This window comes from Triticum dicoccoides, chromosome 2B, assembly GCF_002162155.2.
Source record: "Triticum dicoccoides isolate Atlit2015 ecotype Zavitan chromosome 2B, WEW_v2.0, whole genome shotgun sequence".
Classification (NCBI taxonomy): domain Eukaryota; kingdom Viridiplantae; phylum Streptophyta; class Magnoliopsida; order Poales; family Poaceae; genus Triticum; species Triticum dicoccoides.
This window is the reverse complement of record NC_041383.1, coordinates 534,304,835-534,319,217: the sequence shown is the minus strand read 5'-3', so window position 1 is coordinate 534,319,217 and position 14,383 is coordinate 534,304,835.

The window sequence follows — 14,383 nt, the reverse complement described above, 5'->3', positions numbered from 1 at the left end:
TGATGTATAGTATGGTTTAGATTGTTCAGCATTTAGCTGTGAGTTGCAAACGCCATGCATTATCACATTATGGTATAACATGTGCACATCACGTGTATCACTGCTATATTCATGCATCAATGTTTAAAACACTATGATCTCCTATTCAAATATATGAATCCGCTTTCATATCAAATTATGATCTTTGTTAGTCTCTTACACCCACACAATCCTCTAACCTTTGTAGCTACCACTAACTTTCTCTCGTGCATGCACACGCCCTCCTCGCCCTCCAACTCCCTCGGCATTCTATCCACCAGGCACATTCATTTTTTTCTTTAGGTCGTTCTCCCAGAGTCTCCACAACTCCTTTCCGACACACACCGGTCGATAAACCTCTCCAGCGATGCCTGCCTACAACATACACACACACCTTCAATCTCCTTCTTTATGTGTCCTTTCCTCGTGTCTCTCATACGGTCAGACACACGTGTAAACTCTCGCCCCTTGAGGGAGTCCTGGATTATGGGGTGTCCGGATAGCCGAACTATCACCTTTGGCCGGACTCCCGGACTATGAAGATACAAGATTGAAGACTTCGTCCCGTGTCCGGATGGGACTTTCCTTGGCGTGGAAGGCAAGCTTGGCGATACAGATATGTAGATCTCCTACCATTGTAACCGACTCTGTGTAACCCTAACCCTCTTTGGTGCCTATATAAACCGGAGGGTTTTAGTCCGTAGGACGAACAACAATCATACCATAGGCTAGCTTCTAGGGTTTAGCCTCTCTGATCTCGTGGTAGATCTACTCTTGTACTACCCATATCATCAATATTAATCAAGCAGGAGTAGGGTTTTACCTCCATCGAGAGGGCCCAAACCTGGGTAAAAACATCGTGTCCCTTGTCTCCTGTTACCAACCGCCTAGATGCATAGTTCGGGACCCCCTACCCGAGATCCGCCAGTTTTGACACCGACATTGGTGCTTTCATTGAGATTTCCTCTGTGTCGTCATCTTTAGGCCCGATGACTCCTTCGATCATCAACAACGATGGAGTCTAGGGTGAGACTTTTCTCCCCGGACAGATCTTCGTATTCGGCGGCTTTGCACTGCGGGCCAATTCGCTTGGCCATCTGGAGCAGATCGAAAGCTACGCCCCTGGCCATCAGGTGAGATTTGGAAGTTTGAACTATACGGTTGACGTCTGCGGAGACTCGATCTTCGACAGGTTCGAGCCATAGCCAAGCGCACCACACTGTCACGATGGGCATGATCTAGCTCTACCGCCGGACAGTGCCCTGGAGGCCGCACCAGCGTCCGCTCCGACCCTTAGCTCGGAGCCGACTGCACCGATCGAGGACGGGTGGCTGGACACCGCCTCGGGGGCTGCTATCTCTATGTCGATCGAGCCGAACACCAACCCTGTCCTTTGCAAAGCTCGTGACTCCAAGGTGCCGGACTCCTCTCCGGACTCTGAACCTTCCGCGGCCCCGCCAATCGAATCCGATTGGGCGCCGATCATGGAGTTCACCACCGCGGACATCTTTCAGCACTCGCCCTTTGGCGACATCTTGAATTCACTAAAGTCTCTCTCTTTATAGGGGTGCCACACACCCCCTATGTTTCACCGATGAGGTTCTGGATTATGAATTTCCAGTGGGATTCAAGCCCGTAAACATAGAGGCATACGACGGAACAACAGACCCTAGAGTCTGGATTGAGGATTACATCCTCCACATACACATGGCTAGAGGAGATGACCTCCACGCCATAAAATACTTACCCCTCAAGCTCAAAGGGCCAGCCCGGCATTGGGTCAAAAGCCTCCCCAAAAACACCATTAGAAGTTGGAAGGAGCTCGAGGATGCTTTTTGGGCAAATTTTAAAGGGACCTATGTCCGACCTCCGGATGCAGACGATTTAAGTCACATAACTCAACAACTCAAAGAGTCAGCCCAAAAATTCTGGAACAAATTCCTTACTAAAAAGAACCAAATAGTCGACTGTCCGGACGCTGAAGCCTTAGCAGCTTTCAAACACAACGTCCGAGACGAATGGCTCGCCAGACACCTCGCCCAACAAAAGCCAAGAACAATGGCCGCATTAACAAGCCTCATGACCCGCTTTTGCGCGGGAGAGGATAGCTGGCTGGCAAGATGCAGTACCAGCGACCCAAGTACATCCGAAGTCAGGGATGGAAACGGGAAACCCCGACGCAGCAAGGACCAGCGCCGGACCAAGGGAAACAGCCCGAAGAGCACGACAGTCAATGCCGGATTCAAAAGCTCTCGGCAGAATCATAAAAAACTGGCCCTTAAGGATAACATGGACGAGCTATCTAACTTAAATAAAATCTTGGACAAGATATGCCAAATCCACAGTACTCCCAGGAAGCCTGCAAACCATACCCACAGAGATTTTTGGGTCTTCAAGCAGTCCAGCAAACTCAACGCCGAACACAAGGGGCTCGACACACCAAGCGAGGACGATGACGAACCCCACAAGCAGAGCACCGGAAAACAAAAGAATTTCCCGCAAGAAGTCAAAACAGTAAACTCACTTCATGTGACAAAAGGGAAAAATAGAGCGGCGCCTATAGAGGTACGCGCCATACGGCCTATCCCAGAGGAGTCCCGCCACTGGTTGTTAAAACCAATCACCTTCGACCATCAGGATTACTCTAGAAGTATCCGGAATGCAGGATGGACTGCCTTGATATTAGGTCCGATAATTGACGGACTCCAATTTACACAAGTCTTAATGGACGGCGGCAGTGATCTAAACCTACTATAGAAGGACACAATCCGCAAAATGGGGACAGACCCAACCAAAATTCGCCATAGCAACACTTCCTTTCAAGGGGTAATGCCAGGCCCATATGCCCATTATACGGGCTCTCTACTGCTAGAAGTTGTGTTCGGCTCACCCGACAACTTACGCCGCAAAAAGTTAACCTTCCACCTCGCCCCGTTCACAAGTAGCTACCAAGCACTACTGGAACGCGAAGCTTTCGCCCGCTTTAACGCAATACCACATTATGCATCCCTTACACTTAAAATGCCCGGTCCGCGAGGCTTCATCTCCTTAAAGGGAAATACCGAGTGTTCCTCGAGCACGGAAGATGGTGTGACTGCCTTGACAGCCACACACTAAGCGGTCTTCACCAATCAAAGCACCTAAATAGGTCGTTCAGACCTCGAACACGGCTAGACGAGTCCGGCGTAAACATACAAGGGCTTACCAGCCGCATACCCCTATACAAGGGGCTCCGCGCATGTACAACAAGAGACAATAAAGCTCAATTTTATTCATTTTTTGAATTGTACTTTGTTTATTTAGTATAACGTACATTTTCGCACGATCTTTTTCAACTAAGTTCCCCTCTTTTACAGATGAACACCGTTCTACACCCGTCCTGGATACGGCAAAACGGAGACACAGGCGCAGACGTGCAGTAGGGACCCGTGACAAGGATTCTTTTCAGATTAAGACCCTGCGTAAACCTTTTTACTGTCTCTTGTTGATACACATCCCCTGGTTTCTTGCCATAACCGAGGAGGAGGCTGGCATTTTGGCATGGGCCACGTCAGAATTTTGCGCGTACCTGGACACCAGGGGCTTATTACCAAGGGCGTTGTTCGGCCCGTTTTCATAAAGACCGAATACCTTAGGGAGTGTTCGGCGTCTCGAGTTAGGCCTTATATGCATCAGCTCCGAATCATGTCTTTGGTCAAATGTTGGGTTTGCCCGACTCCTGTGTTTTGCTGCCTTACGTTCCTCTCTATCGGCTAAGGCGGCACCAGGAGAACTACTGCGATTGTGCCCCAGTTCGGCCAGGCGAGCACCTCAGTAGAGAAAGCCGAAAACTGACTGTCATGATATAGCGTGAGACTGGTCAACCACTCAATGACCCGCCGGAATCTATAGGATTCCTCCGCATTGACGAAGGGCCATTTCCCGGTCAGGCACATACGCGCCCCGAATTCGGGTGAGCGCGGTGCCCCTAGGTGCTATTTAGTAGCCCCACTGTCAAACTCCTATGGCTAAGTGAAAGTGATAAAGCATTATAGTCCGGTTGCCTAGTTTTCTGCGCTACCACCTCCTTTATAGGATCAAGATGTTGGATCAAGTGTGAAAATGCGCCTTTTGCAAACACCCCCGCATTATATGCGTGGGGGCTGAAGCCAAAGACTGCCATCTTTCAGGTTATATATACATATAAATTAGCGGCCGCACAGGAGGTATTTTAATTCTTGAAAGGCACAAGTATAAAAAGCTTTTATATTCCATCGATATATTGTTTCACAATAATACATGTTATTCGAACATAATATCCTTCGAGCACTGTGTCTCTATTAATCAAGCGCCCTGCAGAACTTAGTGCTCGACAGGTACTCGGCTTCTGTCCGAATCTTGGGATACAACATCGGTGGCCTTCATCTCTGCCTAGTATGTCTTGACACGGGCAAGAGCCATCCGCGCACCCTCTATGCATGCCGACCTCCTCATTGCATTGATATGCAGCACCACACCAAGGAATTGCTGCACCAAGCCAAAATAACTCTTCGGCTCAGGCCTTTTCGGCCATAAAATACTCACGACATCCTTCATGGCAAGTCCGGATAACCTATTCAGATCCGCCCATTCGGCCAAGCGATCGGTTAATGGAAGTGGGCGCTCTGGATTATGGAACCGCGACCAAAAAACCTTTTCCATTTCGTGATCCTTTTGATCTCGGAAATGTCCGGCCGCGTCCGCGGAACTTTCCGCCAAGTCCAGATAAGCATCCTCCGCACTCCACAGCCGGTCCAACTAAGCATATTTAGGATCCACGAATTTCCTCCGCAACAGAAAGGGCTTTCCAGCCGCGATATCTCCGGCCTGACGCAGCTCCTCCTTCATAGCTCTCATCGCAGAGCGAGCATCCTTGGCGTCGGTAGTGGCCTTCTTCAGGTCCTCTTGCACCGCTCGATCTTCTTTTTCAAGAAGCTTGCAGCGGTCGGCAACATTCTTCAACTTCACGGCCATCTTGGCCATTTCCTTCTTGCTTTCGTAGTGAGCAGCCTGTTTGGCTTTTAGCTCTTCGGCCGCCTTTAAGGTAGCCACATCACTCTTTCTGGCCTGCTCCTTGGCTCGGGAGAGCTCCGCCCGAAGGTTCTCCATGGCAGCGGCACCATCTGCATCAAGCATACATGTTGTAAGGCACGGGCATCAAGCTCCCTTACCAGGTGTCCGCGGAGAAATTGCATACCTTGTGACTCGTCAAGTCGCTTATTGACAAGCGCGATGTCGGCATCCGCCACATCAAGCTGCCGCTTTAGTTCAGCAAATTCATCAGTTCGGCTAGCCACCGGACCCTGTGCCACCTACATAGAAAGGGCGACACATTATACCTGGGATTATGATCCTCGGCGCACTGTCATTTTTGACAACACACCGAGCCTCAGGGGCTACTATCTACACAGGGCGCATTTTATATGCGGAACTGTCAGAAGGTACATCATTTTGCGTGCCTCAAAACCTGTCAGTAAACTTCTGACGGCTTCGTGCAATCCGCTCTCAGCGGATGAAATCCTTTCAATCACCGTACCCATTAACGCACGGTGATCTTCTGAGATAGACGCTCGCCCGAGCAGATTCTTCAGCTCCTCCGACCATACACCTGGTGGTGCCAGACTCGTCTGATGGCCTTTTTCGAAGGCCGGACGCGGAGGGCTTTGAGGGGACATACGACTGCCTTCCGGCCCCGCCGGACTCAAAGAAACCCTCCGCGACGACACCTCAGGGTTGCCCGCCTCTTAAGACGGTACGGCAGGGGGAGGCGTTTCGCTCTCCATCATCTCCGGACGAAGATCCCCCAAAGATGAGCTCTGCTGAGAAGGGCTGAGATCCGAACTACAAGGTAAAATTTTGGTTATCTTCAGCAGAATAGGGCAGGGATATCCTTTATTTTAAAAAACAAACTCCCCTTTTTACTTACGGCTCGGTGGAGGGCTGATCCCCTTGGGGGCACAATGCGGCCGAGGCATCTCTCGGTGCAGGACCCTCTGATGAAGATTTCTTCCCCCGCTTTGAGACCATGGTCTCCGGTCTTCAAACGCGGTCCTCTTCTTCCCTTGGATGGAGGGATTCTCGATCCCTCCTTTCCTGACAGCCTCCTTCACAGAGGCGGTAGCTTCCTTGTTCCCCCCTTCACCTTCTTCCAAAGGCGCAACCTCCAGCATCCTGGTTAACACGGGATCCGGCGTGGTCTTAGGGAGGGGGGCCGAACACCTGATTAACTTTGCTTTCGCTATCCACTCCTGTTCAAGGAACAACTCTTTTAAAGGGCAAGTTCGTGATAAATATGGGATAGCGTGTCCGGGTACAGGGCTACTTACTTGAGTGTCCGGCGATTGTAGCTCAGACCTGCGTCCTCGGTCGAGTCCGGACACATCGCTTGTGATCCGAAGAAAAGCTTGTACATCTTCACGGGCGTCGCGCCCATAAAATGTTGGAGAGCTCGTGGTCCCTCCGGGTTAAATTCCCACAGGCGGAGGGGGCGACGTTTGCAGGGCAGGATGCGACGAATCAACATGACCTGCGCTACTATGACCAGAGTGATCTCTCTCTCTAGGAGGACTTGAATGTGGCCCTGCAACAAGGGCACGTCCTTGGACGACCCCGAGTCAAGTCCTTTATTGACCCATTACGCCAGCCACGGTGGAGGACCCGAGCGAAAGGCAGGTGGCGCCACCCATTTGGTGCCCCTGGGAGCTATGATATAAAACCACTTTTGTTGCCATAGGCTGAGCTCCTCTTGAAAAGAGCCCTCGGGCCATGGAGCATCAGCATTCTTGCTTATAACAGCCCCTCCGCACTCTGCCTGCTGCCCCTTGATCATCTTCGGCTCCACTTTGAAGGTCTTGAGCCACAATTCGAAGTGAGGGGTAATGCGGAGGAAGGCTTCGCATACGACGATGAACGATGAGATGTGGAGGATGGACTCCGGATCCAAGTCATGAAATTCCAACCCATAGTAAAACATGAGCCCCCTCACGAAGGGGTCCGTCTGGAAGCCTAGCCCCCAAAGAAAGTGAGACGCGAACACCACGCTTTCACCAGGCTTGGGAGTGGGAATAACCTGTCCTTGGCAGGCAGCCTATGAAAAATTTCGCCGGTTAGATACCTGGCATCTCCTAGCTTTAGCACGTCTTCTTCCGTAATGGAGGAAGGCATCCACCGGCCTTGCATGTCGGAGCCGGACACCATCGAAGGTTTGAAGCGCCTGAATCTGGAGCTTTGGGTGTTGGAACTCGAGGCGAGGGGTGGATTCGATTGAGATTGAAATAAAGGAATGGAGCCTTGGTCTCTTTATAAAGAGGTTGAATACCAAGAGCCTTCCCCGTGACCGTTCAGGACTCGCCTTCGATAGAGGAGACGCACCAATGGGCACGACTGGGTTACCCGCGCCCATATTAATGAGAATCCCGGAATAAGGGGACACGATCTCTACTTTGACAATACGTGCCAAGGAAACCGCCTCGCTAAACGCGCTGAGGTGGGATAGTAAAATGATTCGAATAAAGGCTTGGCCATGGTGTGATGTCACGCCACGGAATACGTCTGCAGATTAAATTTGTGTAAATATTATTCTCTCTATGGTGGCATGTGGAACTTGCTTTGCAAAGCCGGACACTATCCTTGTGTTCAAAATCTTCTATGAAGTATCCGGAGGAGGAACCCGCCTTGCAATGCCAAAGACAATATGCGCGCCGGACTCGTTGTCATTGAAGCCTGGTTCAGGGGCTACTGAGGGAGTCCTGGATTATGGGGTGTCCGGATAGCCAAACTATCACCTTTGGTCGGACTCCTGGACTATGAAGATACAAGATTGAATACTTCGTCCCGTATCCGGATGGGACTTTCCTTGGCGTGGAAGGCAAGCTTGGTGATACAGATATGTAGATCTCCTACCATTGTAACCGACTCTGTGTAACCCTAACCCTCTTCGGTGCCTATATAAACCGAAGGGTTTTAGTCCGTAGGACGAACAACAATCATACCATAGGCTAGATTCTAGGGTTTAGCCTCTCTGATCTCGTGGTAGATCTACTCTTGTACTACCCATATCATCAATATTAATAATGGAGGAGTAGGGTTTTACCTCCATCGAGAGGGCCCGAACCTGGGTAAAAACATCGTGTCCCTTGTCTCCTGTTACCATCCGCCTAGACCCACAGTTCGGGACCCCCTACCAGAGATCCGCCGGTTTTGACACCGACACCCCTCTTTTCATCGATCTCACAACCGCACACTCCTCCCCCTATCTAGCTAGTAGTTTGGCCTCTCGCACCACCTCCTAGCTCCATTCTCTATGTCTATCCGTCTCGCTGGACCTTATTTTCCTCTAACAAATGGACGTACACCGACCGATCTCTCGCTATACATATAGCTAGCTAGGTCCTTATAACTCGTTTTTACCCACACGTCGATCGATCTACCTCATTAGTTGCGTCTCTCCCTTCCTCCGACAAACAACAATTGATCTACCGATCTAGTTAGGTTTTCTTACCAAACACATGGTTCCCCTTCATCATCCATGGATGCGTCCCGACAGATCTATCACGCACATGCACACACAGAAACACATCCCCACTCTTATTGATAACATTGCAGTTCCACCCTCAGTTTGTCTAGTAGGCCTCTCCCAACATCTCTGAGAAGCAACCCCATCACCCATCTAGCACTCTACCCCTCTCCCTCCCTCTCTCTCTCCTCTCTCTTTGTCCCATCATATTTCCCGTCCTTCAGTTATGTATGGATGTCGACCGATCTCCTGCAAGACATAGCTGGGTCTCTCCTTCTCAACACATATACGAGTCGTTCTACCTCTATAGTTAGGCCTCTGCCTACCCCTCCCCCACCCCCTCCCCCCACACACCGATACATCGAGCGCTCTAGTCATGTCTCCCTGCCACACTCAAACTTGACATGTGCCCTCTAACGTTCCGGTAGGCTAGTCGCGCTATATCTTTGACTTGCACACACACACAATTTTGATGGCTCTCTTCATCGATCTCGCACCCACCCACTTGATCCTCTCTTCGACTCTATCGATAGCTATGACCCCTCCCTCTCTTCTCGTGGATTGCTCGACCCTCTATGTATGATATGGATAGGCCTCCATTTCACACACATTGCATGCAAAATTTTGTTTGAGATGTCATCGACACATATTCCCACAAATAATTCACGAAATCAACCCCCACCCCACTCCCCACCCCCACCCCAAAACAAAAAACACTCATGAACGTGGTTTGTATATCTCACACACACCCACATAGGTGGGGGACATGCACGAAGAGAAGAGGTGCATGCACGGTGCATGTACTCCCGTCTCTTTCCCAACCACACCCGCGCGGGTACACGGTGGAGCTCATTTCTGTACGAAAAAGGCAGCCCACGTGGTAATTTGGCACGTGTACTGGTTGTCCACTTGGTGGAGGGAGGATCGTCTACCACGGGTGAACAAACAAATTGCGACTTGATGCATTATGTTAAATTAAAAAAAGAGGCAAACCATGTGGGGCCTACCTTAGAGGCAAGGCTCTATACACTGGAATACTTTTGATGTGTCCCATCAACTCGCAGAACGAGGAGAAGCTTACTTAGTATGCCGTCTACCCCACCCATGGGCGCGGTGGGTCGCAGGATGAGGTGAAGCTTGCTCCGCCTTACGCCCGCTCCCTCGCCCATGCGCGCGGTGGCTCGCAGGACGAGGAGAAAAAATTACTACTCCCTCCGTTTACTCCTCGTCCCTACTACCTTGGTTATAGAGATTATATCATATTGTTTGGAATATATATGTCCTTTAGTAGATTTCAATATGAACTACTAGTACATACTCCAAACACTAATGTACATAGACGTATTTTAGAGTGTAGATTCACTCATTTTGCTCCGTATGTACTACCTCTGTCCGGGTTTATTGGTCCCCATTGTATTTCGTGCCAAATTTTGACCATAGATTAAACTAAGAAAATGTTCACGCATGTCACCAAACATTATATTTTCAACTATGTTCAAATACGAATCCAATGAGATAATTTTTCTTGACATGCGTTAACATTTTGGTAGTTAAATCTTTAGTCAAAATTTGGCACAAACTATAAAAGGGACCTATAAACCTGGACGGAGGTAGTAGAACTCTCCCTCGCCCCTCGACCCTCGCCCACATGGTGGACGTGCAGCAATTCATTCGGCCTCATATAGCCAGAACGATATATACTGCACTATCATTATTGGTCGACTTCCCAAAGAGGCGAAGAGGCAATCGCAAGGTTAATATTTTGGAGATGCCAAGCGCAAGGTTATAGGAGAACGAGTAGTAGGTGCCGCGTCATTTATAAATAAAGTTTTTTTTCTTCAGTGGCATGTATGCAATATGATAGGTTCATATGGAGAGAAAAGGAAACCGCTCCACTATATACATAGTCAAGACGGGCCAGCCTACACGGGTGCTTGCTGGGGTTGCTCTCTTCACACTCTCTCGCACAAAACGACTGTGGCCACATCTGTAAGATCCCAGCGGATCACGTCCGCTTGGGGAAGGGGTGGATGCTTAGTGTAGATGCGGTGGCTGTCGCCGATGGCGAAAACCCACTGTCGGCACGTCCCGATCAGGGGTCCCCACTGTTCTCTCTCACAAAGCCGGTTAGGTTGCCTTCGTCCCTTGCTCACTGCCGTGATGTTGGCATTTGCCGCCTCCCGCCGCCCTCCTCAAGGTTGAGCTACGTCCCTCAGGTACAACTCCCTTTATAGTCGGCTTGCAGCACTGCTCCAGCTGCCCACATCACTCCCTGTGGATATTTCTCTACTTCTTTGCCCCGCACATACCTAATACCTCTACTGGCTTCTACGTACTGTATTTGTGATGAGTTTATGTCTCGTCAACTAGTCCCAATAATCTTATTCTAATCACGCTTCTTCAATTTCTTTGCCACAGGGATGCTCATCTCGATTTTGGTGAAACCGCACAAAATGATCCGATGGTCAAAAGGTTGCAAACTTCATTTATTAGGAATCTCGAACGTTGCCAGCAAATTGAAGCCTGGTCAGGGTTCACGGTTCAAGGGCTAGGGACTGCATGGATCGTTTTTTTCTTTAGCTGCCTCTGTTCCAAAATAAGTGTCAACTTTAATAGTAGTACAACTTTGTACTAAAGTTTGCACAAAGTTGAGACACTTATTTTGGAACGGAGGGAGTACATATTTGCTATGATCTGTCAATCATTGAGATGCAATAGCATGCATGTTAGTCTCCTTTGTATTTGATGAAATGTTGCAACGGGCAACCTTGGACGCAAGATACATGTAACGGGAGCTGGAAGCTTCATAGCATTGTACAAATTTATCTCGCTGATAAATTAGAGTACGTAGTACTATACTAGTACTTCCTCCATTCCTAAATATAAGTCTTTGTAGAGATTTCACCATGAACCACATGCGGATGTATATAGATGCATTTTAAGTGTAGATTCATTCATTTTGTTCCGTATGTAGTTGTGGGGACCCCGACTCATAAGTCGTGATCACCGAATGCACGTGTACAGTGATCCCAGAGATCAATGCTCACTGAACACACAGAAGCTGAATAACAAGAGGCTTACATCCATACGTACCGCATTACACAAGTAGGACCATTATGGTCAAGTCTTGAGTATAACATTGCAGCGGAAATCTTCGTCGATAACTTGGACCCATGCCATCTGCCTTAACCCTACAGGCATTCTGACTGGGAAGCGTCCTAGCCCGCATGTTCGTCTTCGAAGTATTCTTCATCATATCCTGTTCTTTCATGCCTGGTCAATAAAATAACCAGTGGCAAGCCAATGGGTTCTTTGAATGTACTCGCAAGCAACCCATGTTTTGGTTCAAGATACAACAATGCATGATATAGGTAAATTTTTGTAGAAAGCTAGTTTTGAGTGCAATGACATGTTCAACAACTTGTAAGACATGCATCAAGAGGATTCAAGTAACCATGAGGACATGTTACAGGTATCAACATAAATAGAGTGGGCACCAGCCCATCTCAATCATGTCAAGTCCTTTGACTTGACCCAAGTAGTTATCCAAACACACACACTGGTTTGTAAACTCTGGACATAGTTTAAGCAGCACCGCCCAACCATCCTTGACCGTGGACACAGCTATTCGAATAGTTTTACACTCTGCAGAGGTTGCACACTGTACCCACAAGATCCGGGGAACTTCCATGTCATCCACGACCCGCGATACCTCAAGTACCCAGGGTAAGCACCCGATCACTACCTTTCCCTAGACGACACTAACATGGAGTCCACTCGATTGGTAGTAACCCCCATGCCCAACATTTCACATCTTAAAATGGTGGAGCATCGCTCCCATATTCATCTCATACTGGCACGGGGTACCAACGGTGTGTCCGGTACCCCATAAAAATGTTATTGGCCAACCTACCTGGCACGACCCCGTCCCGAGAGAGAGCACCAACTCTCCCCCGTCACTAATAATGCGGGCTCCAAGCTAGTATCGACCTAGGTAATCAATAATGCCCTTTCCCATATAAGGGTAGAGTGGTTGCGCATGTAAGGTTGGGACAGTCATCAAATCTTAAATCTAATCCGTTTTCGAAAACAACACACTCGCCTCGGTATACCACTTCGTCATCAAGTGGTTACCCATCTCATCATCTCCCTCGGGCATAAGTGGCACCCGACGGGGTTTTCGAAAGAGTCTTTTGAAAATACTTTGTCTCCATCACCATGCATATTCCCGTCCCTTTTTGCGGAGCACTACTTTAGCATCCTATCTACTCCCACCGGCATAACCCTCATAAGAAGGTAGGGTCATGCACAATGCAAGTATCAACGAGGAATTAACGGTGGCAACCCATCAAAGTGGGTACCACCTCATCATGATTCCAGTGCAACAACAATATGGTGCTATATGACATGCATAAAAAGGGTTTCATAGACATGGTCAAAGGGCTGCTTGCCTGTTCCTCAGAGTCTTCAAGTCTTCTGGTCCTTCTCCAGTACACCGTCTACTTCGTCAACTAACATCGGAAACAATCATAATAAGCAACACAACAAGGCAAAAATAAAAGTGCTCTAAAAACATGAGTTGGATTTTTCTAGGATACCTCTGGTCATATGAGGAATGACCAAGGTGATTTCATTGGAAGTGGATCAATGGATATCTCTGAACATTTTGATATGATGGAACCAATGGATTTATGGATTTGCAAGAAGTGTCCAGAAATATATATTTGGAAAATGAGAAAAGGCACCCATTTAACAAATCATGATTTTAGAAGCATCTGGGAGTTGGTTTCACTGGATTTGGAGTTCAAATGAATTCCCTATGAATTTGCAAAGTTGACAAATATGAAGAAATGGCTCATTATATTGTGGGGTACAGAAAGTATTAGTAAAAATGTTCAAAAACTAAGTTTTGAACTTATAACCATCTAGGAATTTGAATCATGGAATTTGGATCAAAAATGGGCTCTCTGTAATTTTCTAAAGTTCATCACAGAAATGGAATAACAAGATTTGATAAATGTTTGTGAGGAAAAAGTTCCTGGAAAAATGTGCAAGTTGCACCATGAGATAGATCATAATTTTATGAGCTACTAGAAATTTGAATCATCAAATTTGATTTGATTTGAATTGTTTATGGATTTTACAATCCTACCAGAAAAAGAGAAAGAAAAGGAATTAGGTTATACCTAAAGCGCACGCTGAGCGCAATATAGTGCCTCTGCGCACTGGGCCGGCCCATTGGCTCGGCCACGCGAGAGTAGGAGGCGACGTCGAAGGCGTACTCCGATACTATGCCTTCTCGCACGGGAGGCGGCTCCGATCTGGACCCGTGCCCACTTAAACGTGGCAGGCCCACCCGTTAGTGGCTCAGGCCCTGCGCCAAGCCGTTGACAGGCGGGGCCCGCTGGGCGTCATGGTGTCATCCTCAACCTCCCGCTCGAAGCAGAGGAGGCGAGGCAGGGGAGACGTCAGCGGCGACTACCGGCGCTACCGGCCACCGTTTCCGGTGATCCACCCACCGGAGTGCTCGGGGAAACGTGCCGCATCCAGGAGGCCACACTACGGGCGCCAGCTTCCTCAGAGAGGAGCGGGCCTTCGCCCACGGCGGAGGATGGCATCCGCCATTGCCGGCTTCGAGCGCAGGGGCGTCCCGGGGAAGAATGGAGGCGATGGGGGGCTTCGTGGTGGTGGTGAGGGAGTACTGGAGTGGGTAGGGAGAAGAGAGAGGGGCCATGGTGCCCAAATCCGAGCGGCGGTCGGCGGCGGCACTCCGGCCATGGAGAGGGCAGGAGAGCACTAGGGGTAGAGGGATGTTGTCTGGGAGGTGCATGG